Below are 18,089 nucleotides of genomic sequence, written 5' to 3' on the forward strand. Positions count from 1 at the left end.
ATTAATAAGAGATAGCAATACTTTGATTAACTGTAAATGTCTCTACTCATATTTTGATGTTCTCTTTGTAGACTGTTAACTCTAAACAAAGACAGTTTTACATGTAGGCCATAGCCAAAAGAAACAAAGAGAAACCTCCTTTTTGCCACACCAAATTTAGGAACTGTACAATCTTGAGAATCAAAGTGGCTAAGAGAATTACATTTCTGCAAAGGCAATTAATTAGTAGAATAAGTTAGACTCCAACTTTGTTCCAATGAAGCTACATTAAATACTTAAAAATAATGCAGACATTTTCCTTCCGATTTTTTGTTACATATGCACATATATTTATAGTTAGTTTCAAAGATATACTCAACTGCCTTCAGATATTCAAAAAATGTAGTTTATTTTTTGTGTGACTGCTATAACTTTCCTTACAATCCCACACTTTTAAATATAGTGGGAAAAAAAAATCTAAATTTTAGTCCAGTTTGGTAAATATTGTGGATGCAATAATTTAAACAGTCCCTTCTCAGTACAGTGGAAAAAACATTAAATTTTAGTCCAGTTTGGTAAATATTGTGGATGCAATAGTTTCAACAGTCCCATTAAGTCCCTTTAAATAAAAATGCTAAGTTCTACCCCTGTTTCTTTCCAAGATAGTATCCAAGTGAGTTGGAGGGTGCTATGCAATGAAGGGGGGTGGTGACTGTATCTAAATATGCTATCTTCTGAGTAATCTTTGGATTCAACTGAGGAGCGGTTGAACTGGGCTTCTCGCTAAGCTTCCGTCCAAAGGAATTTGAGTTGGATTCTCTTTCTGAGGACTGCGGCTGGTATTAATACAATCCGTGGTCTGTTCCTTATTTCCCTTAGTTTGACAGTGTCTGTCAGTCCTCTCTGGTTTACCCAGCCCCATCCTGCTCTTCCTGGTGCCTGGGAGTCTTCTGAGGCCTGATGACCATGCGATGTCAGCCCGGTGGTCAGCCTCCTCTGCAGTCCTTTGCTAGAAACAATCTCTGAAAAACTCCCCAGATTTTAAAGCTCTTTTGTTTCAATTGAAAACAATACCAACTTACAGAAATGTGCATAAAGGATAAATAGTTTGAAGAATGATTATAAAACAAAGAAGGATGTAACCACCACTCAGATAAAAATCTAGAACTTTCCCAGCACTCTTTAAGCCGCTGTGCACCGAAACCACATTTCTCCTCCAATCCCCAGAAGTAATCACTATCCTGACAATTGTGAAAGTTAATCTATTGTTTTCCTATGTAGATTTACCACTGAAACATAGCATCCTTAAATAATATACTTTATAGTTTCATTTTCCCTGCCTTTAAAATTGATATAAATAGAGTAATATCATAAGTAAACATTGTGTCTTGCTTCTTATACTTAAACACTATATTTGCAAAATTCATCCATTCTGTTATACATAGCTCTAGTTTACTTTTTCTTTTTCACTCTATTGTATCTCATTGAATGCACATGTCCAACACACCTTTACAGTTAATTTCATTGTATTCATTTGTATGACCATATCAAACAATTTTATCTTTTGATGGGTAATTTTTTCCAATTTTGGACTATTATAAATGATGCTGCTAGAAGTATTCATTGCGTTATAAACAAATGTTTTGAAATGTGTCCTCATTGCAGGGGAAATAAATGAACAGAAGCTAATTTGTGCTGTATTCACTTCACCTCAAGAGCTACTGCCGGGGCTGTCTTTGACCTGGTCCCCAAAGTCTAAATATTAAGGTAGGCCTCTTGGTCTTCACATTCAGCTTATTTAAAATATCTCTTCAGGCCGGGTGCGGTGGCTCACGCCTGTAATCCTAGTACTCTGTGAGGCCGAGGCAGGGGGATTGCTTGAGGTCAGGGGTTCGAAACCAGCCTGAGCAAGAGTGAGACTCCGTCTCTACTATAAATAGAAAGAAATTAATTGGCCAACTTATATATATATATAGAAAAAATTAGCTGGGCATGGTGGCGCATGCCTGTAGTCCCAGCTACTTGGGAGGCTGAGGTAGGAGAATTGCTTGAGCCCAGGAGTTTGAGGTTGCTGTGAGCTAAGCTGATGCCACGGCACTCTAGCCTGGGCAACAAAGCGAGACTCTGTCTCAAAATAAATAAATAAATTAATTAAATAAATAAATAAAATATCTCTTCACCTGGCTAACGATCTCACCACTTGCATCCCTTCTGTCCTTCCCCCTTTTGCAAATTGCACTGCATGGCCACCCATCACAGTGTGGCCTTAGTCTCATGCAGGGCTTTGACTATTAGGGACCAGGAAAAAAACTCCCTTTCACCCTCTGAAAGCATGCTGAAAATCAACTGACAAAAGACATATTAATAAGAGAAAAGGCATACGAAATTGATGTATTTGTACACATTGGCGTGAGTCAGACCAAATATGAGAAGGCAAACGAAGGGCCAGACAGTGGACACTTTTACACCACCTTGCGATTACATCCAGGATTGGGGCTTGGAGCGTGGCAAGATAGCTTATGGGAGGGAGAAGAGGGCCATTATTGTCTGCAGACCCTCTCAAAATATGTCAAATTCACCTCAAAATATGTCAAATGAGTATATTTTGGGGTGTAATATTTTTGGTTTCCTTTACCTGTCCGTCCACTTGACTGACCCACATAACCAGGAGCGCACGGCACTAAGCCTCGGGCTCTCTGGATGTTTCTAAAGCCCCTCTCCTGGCCCACAGGTGGGGACGAGAGGGTACGACGGGGTGTGGGGACGAGTTTCCTGGCACTTGACATACTTATTTCCCCTGCTCCCTCGTCTACCTCCCACCCCACCCCAGACAGTATTTCAGGATTGGAAGGCCTGGCTGTAGGCTTCTGGGCCTTCCCTTCCTATAGTCCCTGTCCTCCCACCCCTTGGGCAGTAGCATGGGGCCCTAAGGAGAAGTGTATTTTTCCTACATTTAAGAAAACAAAACTATAATCAAATCCTCCAGGCTAAAGCAAGTTAGAACCCCCCACTCCCCATTGGTTAACAAAATCTGCTTTTCAAGTCTATTGTCTTGCTGTGGAATCTAATCTGACAGTGAAAGCTGGGAAAGGTTCACTTTTTCTAGCGTGTGTCTGTCTTTCTCTGAAGCATCAGAACCTATTGCTTTTAATGCGTGAGAAATTTACCCAGCACCAAGATTTACAGAATATTGAAATTCAAGGGAAAACGTTTCAAAAACATCTTTCTCTCCTGGTTTTATGGTGCTGGTGGATGTGGGAGGTAGAGAGAAAGAGGGATTGCTATGCTTTATCTTCCCGTTGCTGTGCTTATTCCGCCATTGATCTCACTAATATTTTGTAAACTGAGAAGTCCTGTCTAGAGCAACTAACTGCTGTAGATGGATATGTCTTGTGAAGGTTACATAAACTCCGTGTGATTTTTCAAAAGCTTAATATATTTGAATTCAGCCATGAGAACAATTTGAATTCACAATATAGCTGTTTTGCCATTTACATATAGCCGGTATGTTTTGATGCTTAAGGGACAGCATTAGAATTAGGCAAATAGAAGTGGGACATCCTATGACACACCCCAGGAGACTCGGGGTCTCTTTTAAAATGTCTTTTAAAAATGTCTTGCAAATGTAGAGAGTGATAAATAAAATTCACTCTCTCAGGACTTTTTCTCTCTTGCAAATTTGGACCAAATGACAGCTATCAAACTTCTTTAATCCCTGAATTATTATTTACTGTATCTCAAACCAGATTTTACCATAAGCCACTGCTCTGGAGTTTGGACTACATGTAGATGTAGGTGAGTGAAGAAAACAGTCCAGACAGATCTGAGATCAGCAACCAACCTGAAGTGAGGGAATTTAAGGTGGGTCAAATGCCCTACTTCATTAGCCAAGCAGACAGGAACACTGATTTACCCTATACGAAAGAGAAAACACGTGAATTTTCTACTTTACCTGATAGGAGAAATAACAGAGTATATTATAGCATGGGAAAAGAACATTGAATCTAATTTCTGCCTCCACGATAGATTCACAACAGGAGTAATCATCAATATAATTACAAAGATAAATTAAATTAGCGCATGCAATAGCATTTGAGGTCCTAGTCTAGGAAATATTTAGTGAACCCATAGAATTTAATGTTTGATAATATAAAAGAATTATAAAATGTGTGTACCTTGGGGGGAAAAATCACTATTTTGGCAATATTCTGCTCATATTTAACAATGTTGCCTTTAATAAAATAACGAGTGTTGCCAACATGGAGCAATTGGGTTAGACGAACTAGGAATTAATTACTATAGACAGGCCCATATGTCACAGAAGCTTGGAGAGGAAAAGATTTATCCTGGGAAGGCTCTTGAGATAGTCAAAGGGACATTGCAGAAGTTGAAATAGAAAGTGACTTTGCAGAATTCAAATCTTGAAGGCACAAAGTTGGATTAAATATAAATTAGGCGGATTTTCTCTAATACTTATTCAATTGCTTAAGATAAATCAAGTAATACCCAAGTGATGTCTGTTCAACAGTCACAATGGTTGTGAGGTGCACCAAGAACCGAATTCCAATAAAGTGTTAGCCACTAACTCTCCCCATCTGCATATGAGTTTAAGATGGTGTAGAGAAATGATCATAGAATCACAATCCTTTGGTTGCATATACATATGGTATAGATTCGAGATATAGTCCAGAATTTAGTTTCAGTGCAAAGATTTTAAATTAACATCTGTATTTTTGCTTCCTAAATGTTCCTCCAATGCTAACATTTTAGTCCTTAAAAATCAGTCGATTTTTATACTGATATTCTTTTTCATCACTAAAATGTATCGTCAGATTTGTAACATGCATTTTCACCAAAAGAATGAGTGACAATATTTTCAATATAAATGAAACAAACAAACATAAAAATCAAACGATTTTTCCCTTAAATTGGCCCTTATGTAAATTAAGCTTGGTTGTTCCAGACTGAACTCTATCACAACCCTGATTTCTAATTCTACTGACTAATTTTCTGGGAGATGTAGCTGATGATATAATATCCTTGTTTCCCATGTGAGGTCTTTGAGATGTTTTATATCCCAAAAGGTCCATTTGTGGGTCTAAACCATTAAAGAAGATATTACAGTCTTACATGTCTAAGGAGACCCGAGTGAGTAATGCAAACCCAATGTGGAATTATGAAAACAGTACAACTGAAAATGTAACACCTAGACTCACAGTAGAGATGTGATAAGGAGGAACAGGGACTGTGGAACGTTGAAGGCCACTTGCTGGAAACCTCAATTGTTGCCGTAAGGGAATAGGATCCATATCCTCATTTTATATAAAATTTCACATTTTATATATTGCAATTAATTAAAACATTAAAACAGAAAAGAAAAACAAATAAAAGCAAATACATTAGGCCAAATATAAGTATTTTAAGACTGAATTCAATATGTTATCAAGTTGAGAGACTTCTGGTATCAAAGAATCTCAGGAGTTACTGCCTTACTTTTTTAAAAGAAATATTGCTGTTATTTTTGCACTAAAAGTGTTTTTTAAATTTTAACTTGTATCAGAGTCACCTGGAGACCGTCATCAGATAAAATGCAGCATGCCCTGCCAAGTTTGAATTTCAGATAAATAGCTTCTTCTTTTTTTTTTGTATACGTTCTAAATATTGCATGGGGCATACTTATATTTAAAAAATATTTATTGCTTATCTGAAATACAAATTTACCTGTCTGATCTGTATCTTTATTTGCTAAATCAAGCAACTCTATATCTGGAACACTTGTGAAAACACAGATTGTTGAACCCACCCTAAGAGTTTCTGATTCAATAGGTCTGGAGTGGACCCCAAGAATTTCTAACAATTTTCTGCAGGATGTTGGTATTGCTGGTTCTGGGAACACACTTTAAATACCACTGCCCTAAACTAATGTCGGCCCCATTTTATTTTTATGAACTTAAAGTTGTTTCCATCTTCCCTTTTACTCAAGGACTTGCTTATGATTTCAAACATATATTCTCTGGTTTTCCGAAAATAATTAAAAAGGCAGTCTTAAATCTGTATCAACTATTCCATCTTACTTTAGACTCAGAGAGATTTCCTTCTCTCTCCTGTTTCCAGAATTATCCACTAGGATCTTTGCCCAGTATCTTTGTTTCCCAGGGATTTTAATGCTTGACTATAACATTTTAGTGGCTGAATTTAGCCTGAAAAGACAGTGAGTTCCTTGAGACAGTAGGAAGGACACCTGCTTTCCCTGCAATATCATCTTTCTTCCCCTATAAAATATAAATGAGATGTGTTAGCTGTTTTTAAAGGGGTGGCAATACCATCACATACATGAATCATGATTATATTAATGTGGCTATGCCATGAATCGAAAAGTTTTCAGAAAAATTATCAAAATTCCATCATTAAAATTCAACTTACAAACTGTGTTACTCCTCTCTTTCTAAATATGTACACATTTCGTCATCAGCTGCCTTGACTTTGGCAACCTCATTCTACCCAGGTGTTTTTGCTGGCGTCCATTCCGCTGGCGGCCACTTTTAGTCCTTGGCAAGAGTGCAGGGGACTATTAGGCTCTTTCGCCTCCAAAAGTCTATGCTGTCATTGGCACTGCAATCATGTGGCTTTGTTGCTCATTGTCGCTGACTTGTTGCCACACCTCTTGCCTAGATCCTGGCCCCTAGGGAGGATCTGGACTGTATTCTCCACTTTGTCCTGCCCCGCTGCCTGAGTTTCTGCTCCTATTTCCTGCTCCGTGTAATAATCTGTTTTCTCACCTCTGCCGATCTCCATGGCTGGGGGTCATTTAGCCACCGCAGCATAGCTCAGGTCTTCATCACACAGCACAGAATCAGAGAGCTATCCATGAGCCTCCAGCCTCGAGACCTGCGGCCAAGCCCCTTATGCTGTCCCCACCTGTCTGCAGAACCTTTCTGATGAGTAGGCTGCACGCCTGTTCCGTTATGCTCCGTTAGCACGCATGCTTCTGTGGAATATGTAGATCACTTTCAGTAGTATGGGCATTTTGAGGATATTAATTCTTCCAATCCACGAGCATGAGATATCTTTGCATTTTTTGTGTCTTCTTCAGTGTCTTTCATCAGTGTTTTATAGTTTTCACTGTACAGATCTTTCATCTCTGGATTAACCACTTCGGGACCAGCGTCGACTATAGTCGACAGTCACAGATGAACGCGCACAGTGACTTTAGCCGACAGCCGTGATACGACTTTTCTAATTTTTCATTTATCAAAATAAAATTGTGAACATTTAAAAATAACGTAATGAAAACATATATGTCTATGTTACCTAGTCTGATTGACATGACAAGTAAAGCTGCCTGTAAAGTGAAACAAGCTTTCAGTGCTTTCAAGCTTTCCTAATCACACAAGAGCAAAACGGATTTGTCGTCAATGCACAGCACAAACTACCATGCGGACTGTGAGTGCGGCTGTGGGCAAGGTTTCACAGCTGGCGAGCGTTGTATCAAAGTGGTTAAATTTATTACTAGGTATTTCATTTTATACCTATTTTAAGTGGGATTGCTATCTTGATTTCTTTTTTAGATAGTTTATTATTAGCATGTAGAAATGCTACTGTTTTTGTGTGTTGATTTTATATTCTGAAACTTTACTGAATTCATTTATTTATTCTAATAGTTTTCTGGTGGAGTCTTTGGGATTTTCTACATGTTAGTTGTGTTGTTTACAAACAGGGGCAATTAGATTTTCTGTTTTTCAATTTGGATGCTTTATCTCTTTCTCGTGCCTCATTGCTCTGGCCAGGGCTTACAGTACTATGTTGAATAAACATGGTGAACGTGGACATCCTTGTCTTCTCCCTGTTCCATATTCTTGGCCCATAACCTAGAGGGAAGGCTTTAAACTTTTCTCTGTTCAAAATGATGGTGGCTGTGGTTTGTCACATTTGGCCTTTATTGTGGTGAGGTATATTTCTTCTACACCTAATTTGACAACAGATTTTGAGTTTTAGCAAATGCTTCTTCTGCAGCTATTGAAATGATTATGTGGCTTTTGTTCTTAATTCTGTTAACATGCTGTATCATGCTTATTGATTTGTGTATATTGAACCATCCTTCATCACTAGGATGAATCCCATTTGATCACAGAGAATGATCTTTTGCCTGTGCTGTTTGATTCAGTTTGCAAGTATTTTGTTGAAGATTTTTGCATATATATTCATCAGGGATATTGGTTTTTTGTTGTGTCCTTGTCTTGTTTTGGTATTAGTATAATACTTGCCATGTAGAATAAGTTTGGAAGTATTCTCTCCTCTTTAATTCTTTGGAAGAGTTTGAAAAGGATTGGTATCGGTTCTTCTTTAAATGTTTCATACCATTCAACAATGAAGCCATCAGGTCCTGGGCTTTTCTTCTATGAGAGAGCCTTAATTGCTGCTTAAGTATTGCTACTTGTTATTGTTCTCTTCAGATTTTGTATTTCTTTCTGTTTCAATCTTGGTAAGTTGAATGTGTCCATGAATGTATGCATTTCCTTCATATTTTCCAATCTGCTATTAGGTACTCTGTTTCTCCCAAAATAAGACAGGGTCTTATATTTATTTTTCCTCAAGAAGACACCCTAGGGCTTATTTTCAGGGGATGTGTGTGTGTGTGTGTGTGTGTGTGTGTGTGTGTATGTTTAAGTATGGTATAACAATCTACATTTATTTAAATATAGTTAAGTCGTCTTCTTCTGAAATATCATCATAACTCTCCAAAGCCCGAATTCCATCCTGAATTTCTTGTGACTCTATTTCCTTTAGCACCATTGGCCCCAATCTCTCCTGTCGAGCACTAGAGCTCTCATGGGGCAGATGAGAAGGGCTGCTTGTCTTCTTTACTGCTCCCAGATGAAATGCATGGGTTGTACAGATACACTGTGTAGCCACACCCATCACTAGGTTTTATATTCGGGGTAGGGCTTATATTGCACAAATGCTTAGAAATCCTGCTAGGGCTTATTTTATGGGTAGGTCTTATTTTCGGGGAAACATGGTAGTTGTTTATAATAGTCACTTATGATCTTTTATACTAAATACTTCTGTGATAATAAGTTGTAATGTTTCTTTTTTATCTCTTTATTTATTTGAGTATTCTCTCTTTTTTCTTAGTTTATCTACATGTTTGTCAATTTTGTTTATCTTTTCATAAAACTAGCTTTTTATTGATTTTTATATTATATTTTTAATTTCCATTTTATTTATTTCTCCTTTGGTCTTTGTTCTTTCCTTCTACCTATTTTAGGTTTAGTTTGTTCTTGGTTTTCTAGTTCCTTAAGATGTAATGTTAGGTTATTTACATGAGATCTTTATACTTTTTTTGATATATGTCTTTATTGCTATGAACGTCCCACTTAGAATAGCTTTTGCTATATACATAGGTTGTGGTATATTGTGTTTCCATTTACATTTGTCTCGAGGGATTTTTTTCATGTCTTTTTAATTTCTTCATGGACTCACTTGTTCAGGAGCATATTGCTTAATTTCCATGAATTTTTGTGGTTTCCAACACTCCTGTTACTGACTTCTAGTTTTAGTCAATTGTGGTCAGAAAAGATGCTTTATATGATTTTGATTTTTAAAAATTTGGTGAGACTTGCTTTGCTTTGTGACCTGGCATAGGGTCTATCCAGGAGAATGTAGTATTTGCTATTGACAACAATGTGTATTCTGCAGCTGTTGGATGTGATATTTTGTAAATATTTCTTAGGTCCATTTGGTCTAGAGTACAGTTTAACTCCAATATTTCTTGGTTGATTTTTGTCTGGATGATCTGTCCGTCGCTAAAAGTGGAATGCTGAAGTCCCCCACTATTATTGTATTGTAATCCATTCCCCCCTAGGGATCTATTAATATTTGCTTTATATATTTTGGTGCCCCAGTGTTGTGCATAGATATGTACAATTATTATATTTTCCCGCTGTATTGACTCCTTTATCATTATATAATTTCCTCCTTTGTCTTTATGTTATCCATTTTTGACTTAATGTCTATTTTATGTAAGTATGGCTACTACTGTTCTTTTATGGTTTTGATTTGCATGGACTATCTTTTTCTATTCCCTTACTTTAAGCTTTTCTCTATATTTATAGGTAAAGTGAGTTTCTTGTAGATAGCATATCGTTAGGTCTTGTTTTTTTAACCATTCAGCCACTCTATCTCTTGGAAAACGTAATCCATATTCAAGGTTACTATTGATAAGTAAGCATTAACTACTGCCATTTTGTTATTTTTTTCTAGTTGTTTTGTAGACCCGTTATTCCTTTTTCCCTCTTACTGTCTTCTTTTCTGGTTAAATGATGTTCTCTAGTAGTATGTTTTGATTCCATGTTACTTATTTTATTTATTTATTATGGGTTCTTGCTTTGTGGCTCCCATGAGACTTTCAAAAAAACAATTTATAAGCTGTGCACAGTGGCTCATGCATGCAATCCTATCACTCTGTGAGGCCAAGGTAAGAGGATAACTTGAGATGAGGAGTTTAAGACCAGCCTGAGCTACTGGAAATTCTGCCCTGCCATTATTTCTCAGTCTGGGGGAGACTTATAGTGAGCATGATAGTTTAAATGTTGCACTGGAAGTAAATAGCTGCCTTGATGTTATTTCCTGGTCTAGGGAAGATTTATAGTGAGTATAGAAACCTAAACACTGCACTGGAACTATATCACTGACCTTCCATTGTTGCCCAGTCTGGGGAAGACTTTAGCAAGCACTGCAACTTAATAGCTTACCTTTTAGCTGTTTGTAGGTTAGGAAAAACTCCAAGGTATCACCTGGCCTTTGTTGGAAATCTTGCCAGGGATTTGGGCCTTCCCAAGAATCCTGCCCTCTGCATCACTATGCCACTGGCCAGCCTCCTTGGCATGACATCCCCACTGAATAGAGCGTAGAGCTGCCACCAACAAACTGTGCATCAGCTGCTGTGATCAGCATCCCCAATTCAGCCCATGTGGTTCAGTCCTCCTGGCACTCCCAGTGGTTCCCATAAAATGGGACTGGAATTGACTTCCCAGGATAATTCCCAGACTGGTGAATAGATCAAATGTCCATCTCCAATTCCCTCATGCCACCTCAGAAGCCATAGGTCTATAAAATTCTCTGTGAGTGACATTATGCCAACCTGGGGGAGGGGATTGTGCAGTCTACAGTGTCCATTCCTGTTACCAGTTGCAGCTTCTCTTGATTCTGTGGGCCCATAGGCTTTCTCCACTTTTTCCCCAGGTACTGGTGAATTCAGAGTAGTATGCTTGTTTTTGAATAGTTTCTAGTGGTACTTTTGTTGGGGAAGTGATGCTGGGAGATCTTCTATTCCACCGTCTTGCTGACTTTGGTCTAGGGAAGAGGATTATTGAGTCCAGTCTAGACGATAGTCAATCTCTGCAGAATTTTTAAGAAGGATCACTAGCAAGCAAAACAATATAAATTTCAGGCCTGTATAAATAATTTTTGGTATTGTAAAAATGTGTTGGTATATAGCAGGAACAAATACATTACCCAGACACAACACTTATTCCTTGCATGTCAGGCACTCAGAAAACCTGGGAGAAGGGATATTGCAATGACTTACTCATTCAGTCATTCATTATCCTCACTTATTTACCATTACCACAGTTCAGCCCAGAAAATAAAGTTGCTTTATCTAGGGAAGATGTAAGGAGGCCAGAAAGTATTTTAATGGCTCAGCACAACTTCATGCTGACAATACAAAGCCATATACATTTGCAGTGTTGTGCCACATCTCAATCTTCAGTGTGTCTGGAATTATTTTGCTTATTGCCAACCATTTCTATTTCATATCCTCATGATAGAATTTTATGACATTGTTTATGACTTTCTCCTAACTAGACTTTTAGCTCTTGACCACAATAGCCGTGAGTTGTTTATTACTGTGCTTCTGTAGTTAGCATAACGTTGGAACATATGGATACTCAATAAATGATAGATGACTGATTGACCTGAATTCTGATACTAAAAATGTCTTATACTTTCTTGTGACCAAGGATCTTTCTTGTCAATTGAATGAACAGCTGAATTCCCAAGAGTCCTTGGCTAGGGTCCCTGCCAAGTTTCACAGTTCCCTTGGGTTTCAGAATCCTTTCTTGCTCTCCTCTATCCTCTGAGAAACTAGAATAGATATCTGAAATTCCAGCCCTCAAAATTGCTATGAAACTTCTACTGCCACACTTAATATATTACTACATTCCTTTGTTTGCATAAATGTGTTCATATGAGAATGTCATTGACACACTAGCGTCAGTTGAATCCCCACTATGCACCAGTCAATTTTAGGTGCTGCATCAGTTTTCTAGGGTTGGTATAACAAAGTACCACACACTGAATGGCTTCAACAACAGAAATGTGCTGTCTCACAGTTCTGGAGAATAGAGGTCCAAAATCAAGGTGTTGCATGGTTGGTTCCTTTTGAGAGCTGTGAGGGAGAATCTGTGCCATGTTTGTCACTATCTGAAGCTATCTGAGAAGCTATCTCAGAAGCTATCTGAGAGTTTGCTGACAATCTTTGGCATTCCTTGGCTTCTAGAAGATGATGACACTCTCTGCCTTCATTTGCCTTTAGAGGGACACCATATTGAATTAGGAGCTTAACCAACTCCAGTATAACCTCATCTTAACTACTTACATCTGCAACAAATTTATTTCCAAATAAGATCACATTTTGAGGCTAGGATATCAATATATGAATTTTGGGGGAACACAATTCAACCCATAACATGTACTGTGTATGCGTTATCTTATTTAATCCTTACAGTTCTGTCCAGCCAGAATTTTCAGGCAACATTGCTGTGTCTGTATTTGGAAAATGTATGTTCTCTCATTCACAGAGCATTGTAAAATCAGCTTCTTCAATATCACTCCTTTTCAACTGGGAAGTTCAGCTATGAACTCTTGTGGTTAAATTTTTATTTGTTATTGGTTTTCTGGGTTACACAATTGCTTTGTGGGCAATGGTGTGGGCAATTGGGTGAAGAAAGAACAGAGATACAATAATTCTTTTCTGGGAAATCATGCCAGCTGACCTCAACTTTTATTTCTGAATTTACTTTCTCTTGTTTGAAGGCCTATTTTATTTTTCATAAAGCCAGTTTCAAACTATTCAGGCATTTTACAAGTAAAATAATTGCATATCTTACATTTGAATAAAAAGAAGATGACTGATCAGTTTATATTTTAATGCATATGCGTTATTGATTTTGAATATCGTTTTTCGCAAGGTCAGATATATGATGAATTTGTTCAAGCAGCATTTCTTAGAGAACATAAAAACTCTATATTGTACCCATGTTGCTGTTTTTTTTTTTATGACTGAACTCAATAATCTTTTGTACACAGATGAATTTTATAGAAAGTTCTAGTTCAATTTTACTTTGCTTTTTTCATTCAATAGTGAGAATATATGGAACCAATATACAGTAAGCAAAGACATGGTGAAACAGTGTTTTATTACAGAGTAAAAGATTTCATCTGTAGCTGGTTAATCACTGTAGTACAGAGACAAGAAAACAACCACTGGGATAGTGCATCGTATAACAAAATGGTGTTCTCCATTGAGTACTCGAGAAGACGTTCTGATCAGGAGTAAGTGAGATGCCCTTCAACATAGTAGGGAAGATTACCAGCATAGCACCCTCACATATGAAGTGAGTCATACTAGAAAACCCTAAAACTTTTCATCATCACAGATCCTTGCAACAGAAATTAGAAATATTGCATGCAAGAGTAAACGTATGCGAGTAATAAACAAAATATCTATGAACTCAAATGGAAAATACAACTGAAAATGGACTATAATAACAAAGAGTAATCATTGCAATGTAGATTGATAATATCACTTCACAGGACAGTTGTCTCAGCTTCCAGCAGCAAAAATGGTGTGTGGAAATAAGGGGAGAGAGACGAGGACAGAGACACCACCTGACTTACTCGTAGCTCAGGGTTGACCTAGAAGATGAGGAAATAATAATTAAAACCAAACCCATATTGTCTGTTTTTTATACATTTGGGTATATGTTGTATTTTCAAAACTATTAGTGAACTATGGCCGGGTGTGGTGCCTCACGCCTGTAATCCTAGCACTCTGGGAGGCCGAGGTGGGAGGATCATCTGAGCTCACGAGTTCGAGACCAGCCTGAACAAGAGCTAGACCCCATCTCTACTAAAAGAAAATAGAAAGAAATGAGCTGGACAACTACAAATATATATAGAAAAAATTAGCGGGGCATGGTGGCACATACCTGTAGTCCCAGCTACTCGGAAGGCTGAGGCAGGAGGATCGCTTGAGCCCAAGAGTTTGAGGTTGCTGTGAGCTAGGCTGATGCCATGGCACTCTAGCCCGGGCAACAGAGTGAGACTCTGTCTCAAAAAAAACAAACGAAACAAAACAAAACAAAACAAAACAAAAACAAAACAATAACAACTCTTAGTGAACAATGTGCTCTTTGTCCCACAACTTGGTTTTAGCTTTTTCTTCAGCTAAGCTTTTTTGTTGTTTTCTCTAAAGTTCAATGAGAAGAAATTATTTGTATTGCATTGTCTTTATTGTTAAAATAGAGAGGTATCTAAACCAGATGTTAACAAAATCTTCTAATAATTTCCCAGGTAAGCATGGCCTTCTAGGAGTCTGCCTCACAGAATTATTTCTAAATTAAACTATTCCCATGTTTAAATGATAGCCCCATGATTCCTCTTTTCTCATATTTAATTTATTTCCCTTATACTCTCACTTCTAGATCTCTGCAATTTCCATTTATCCAGGCTTCTTTTTGTGTCTCCCACCCTGTTTGTGACTGTTTGCAACATTCACTTTTCTCCTTTGAATTACCTTGCGTGGAATCTGTTTTTGTTACTGGAATCTAACTGATAAAAGGGTCTCATAGACCATATTAAGGGGAATAGACATTTTTCTGGAAGCAACGATGAAAAGATAAAATATTTTGAAATATTTTGGAATAAAAATATAAAAAAAATACAATAAAAGATTTTAAACCGGGTATGCGACTTAGGTATTTACTGCAGAGCGATCACACAGAAGTGTGAAGAATAAATACAGGTGCAAGGCTAGTGGCAGGAGGAGTAGTCGGTAGGCTCCTGGGAAAATCTAGGTGGGGCAGATAGGCTGGGCCATGCCACCTGCAGTGGGCCTAGAAACGCAGGGGTGGATTCCAGGCACAGAAGAATGGGGGCTTTGGTCGTGAGCAACCCTACAAGGGCTAGGAAGGAGGGGGATTCAGGCGTGATTCCTACTCCCCACCGGAGCATCTGGCTGAATGGCAGGGCGGCTCATTGAAATGGAAAATGCAAAACAAGCAGACGAGAGAGTGAGTGGGATCCTGAGTCACTTGTGTTTATGACACGGCAGAGCGGGGCCGGTCGACACTGCTCAGCGAGCCAGCTGGAGCTCCACGGTAAGCCTGCACTGGAGAGACAGACTCCGAGTCATCACCATGGACAGTGGAATCAAACCGTAACAGTGGACAGTGTTGCTCGGGGAGTTCAAATCGTGGCTCTTAAACTCTTGCTCAGATCACAAATCCTTTGATGATTTCTCCAGATGAATGAATATTAGCAGGTGACAGCAGACAGCAGGTCAGGAGAGGCCTTTTAACACCAACGTTTGAAGATTGGGCTGAAAAGGCTCAGTCAGCATTTCTCTGTCCACTTCTCAAGCGGACGTTCATTTTTAACTTAACAATTGTCCAACTTGCTACCTCTTGGGTTTTGTTTCCCAAAGGCCCTGCCTATGGCCTGGGGAAAAGATGACTAGAAGGCTTCTAAAAGTCTCTTTCTTGCTGTGCAGGTGACCAGCCACACTCCCTTTCCCAGGATGCTACCCCCACTTCCACTTCCACCCCCACCCTGCTTCTAGGTGCTTCTATTCTCACCAATGGGAAGTGAATGGAAATGATGTGAATCCCTTGTGGCCCAGACTCTTACGACACCCGAAGGTTCTTCTAGTCTCTTACTGTTCCAGCTGGCTGGCCAAATGCTAACCAGGATTTGGGGGACAGTAGAGCCACAAAGGGGGAGAGTTCTGCTTTCAGAATCGCTTTGTGCCAAGAGCTTCCCAATTGCATCCACTTTGAACTCTCTCGCAGGAATGAGATGAAAACTTCTTTTGGTCGAGACACATGTGTTTTCTTCTATCTTTTACAGAGTTATAGCCTGTACCAACTAATACATTGGATTGTCAGTGAGTTTCTATTAAATTCTGCTTCATTCCAACTAGTCCTGCTCTGTGTGTCTTGCCCTGGGGAACCTCCCAAGGGAGAGGATACACCTGGCTCCTCGAATTACCATCTGATAGAGCATTCCACCCTGGGAGAGACTGTCCTGCCAATCACCTGGTCCCTCTTGTGTTCAGCTACCATGATTGCCTTAAGGTTAGTCACAGATGCTTGGAACTGATTTTGGCTCGGATAACATGGTCAAATGGTAGTACACAATGAAATGTATGTGTGAACTACTTTTTCTGACCACTTTGCTTAGAAGAAGGGTAACCATTTGCCCCAGTTTTCTAGGGAAAAGTCCCAATTTACACCCATTCTATTGTATAATCACTGACTGTCCCCTTTTGCTCTCAAAAGTGACCCAGTTTGAAGCATAAATTACATAATCACCCTAATCCAAGGAGGCTCATAGACATTTCTCCAGTACTAAAGAGATGCCCATATGTAAATTCTATTTGTATGTAAGAAACTCATATTCAAATACCCCACAATTAAACCACTTGACTATTTCCTGGCATTGGGGTCCTCATTTATCTAACCTTATTTTTCATGATAATAGATTCCCTACTTTCCATCTAGCCATATAGACATTGGCTTTTCTAGCAATGGCTTCCCCACCCTTCTTGGGCAACCGTTGTCAGTGTGTTAGGTCAGATGCTGCGGCCCCCACCCCAGCTCCAAGGTGGAGCTTGTGGTCTGGGCAATGCTGGTCAGAGGCTGGTATGGCCCTGGCCAATCAGATCTAGGGAGAGCTGGGCCCCTAACCTAAGCAGCATCGATCATAGCTACCTCTAAGACTTTGGTAAGAATAATGGGGAGTGGGCTATTCCCATACCACACACACAGGAAAGAGAGAGAGTGAGAGAAAGAGATATTGATTCTGACAATCATACCTCAATACAAGTCCTATTTCCAGACTACTCATAGAGCTTTTCAGTATTGAGCTAATCAATTCCTCCATTTACAACTGAAAAGAGTCATCATACATGTCTCTAACTTGCTCCTTTGTGCCTTTGCTCCTGCCATTTCCTCAGAATGAAACGTTGGTCTTTCCCCAATGCAGCTTCATTACACTGGGATTAAGCAAAGGCACTGATCTGTCTGCAGAGATGCTTTCCTGACTAACTCCATCCCACTATGATCAGTCACTCACTCTGAACACATTAGCCTTTACGCACAGACTCAAGCTGCAAAGCAATAGATCCCCGTTATATCCCCAGTAATGGTAGCACTGTTAAGTGGAGAATAGGGACATCCATTATGCAAGACAGCCTTTGCAATGCATTTCAACAACTGGACTAATACCACTGGTGTACATTGGAACTCTTTCATTTAAACGTGACAAAAACTCAACTTGTACCAAAGTAATTAAGGAAGAATCCATTGGCTTGTGTAACTGGGAAATAGGGGTAGAGATTTCAGTGAGGGCTGGAATCAGGGCTTCAAACCAAAGCTTGCTCTCTTTTTCCATCTCTCAGCTCCCTTCCCTTATGTGTTTACTTAATGCTGCAAATAAACTCTCCACGGTGTGGGTGTGACGAATATAGTTGTCAGCAACCTTTCAGTTCATCAGCTCTAGCCATTAGGTGCAATATTTCAAGCTAATTGTCCTATGAAAGTTCAGGGCAGGACTCTGATTGACCCTCTTTGAGCCTAGGTCCACCGATGAAATAGTCACCGAGGTGAGGAGTAGGCAGTTCTGTCACTGGCAGGGCCTTCGCCGGCCCATATGGCTCCCGAGCCTTTGTACAAATGAGCAAATGACTTTCCCACTAGGTAGATACAGCCCTGCAGGTGAACAGCTTGGCAAGCAGATGGAGCCTTTCTGTGAATTAGAAAAAGGTG

Source organism: Microcebus murinus, chromosome 29 (genome assembly GCF_040939455.1).
Source record: "Microcebus murinus isolate Inina chromosome 29, M.murinus_Inina_mat1.0, whole genome shotgun sequence".
In the NCBI taxonomy this organism is placed as follows: domain Eukaryota; kingdom Metazoa; phylum Chordata; class Mammalia; order Primates; family Cheirogaleidae; genus Microcebus; species Microcebus murinus.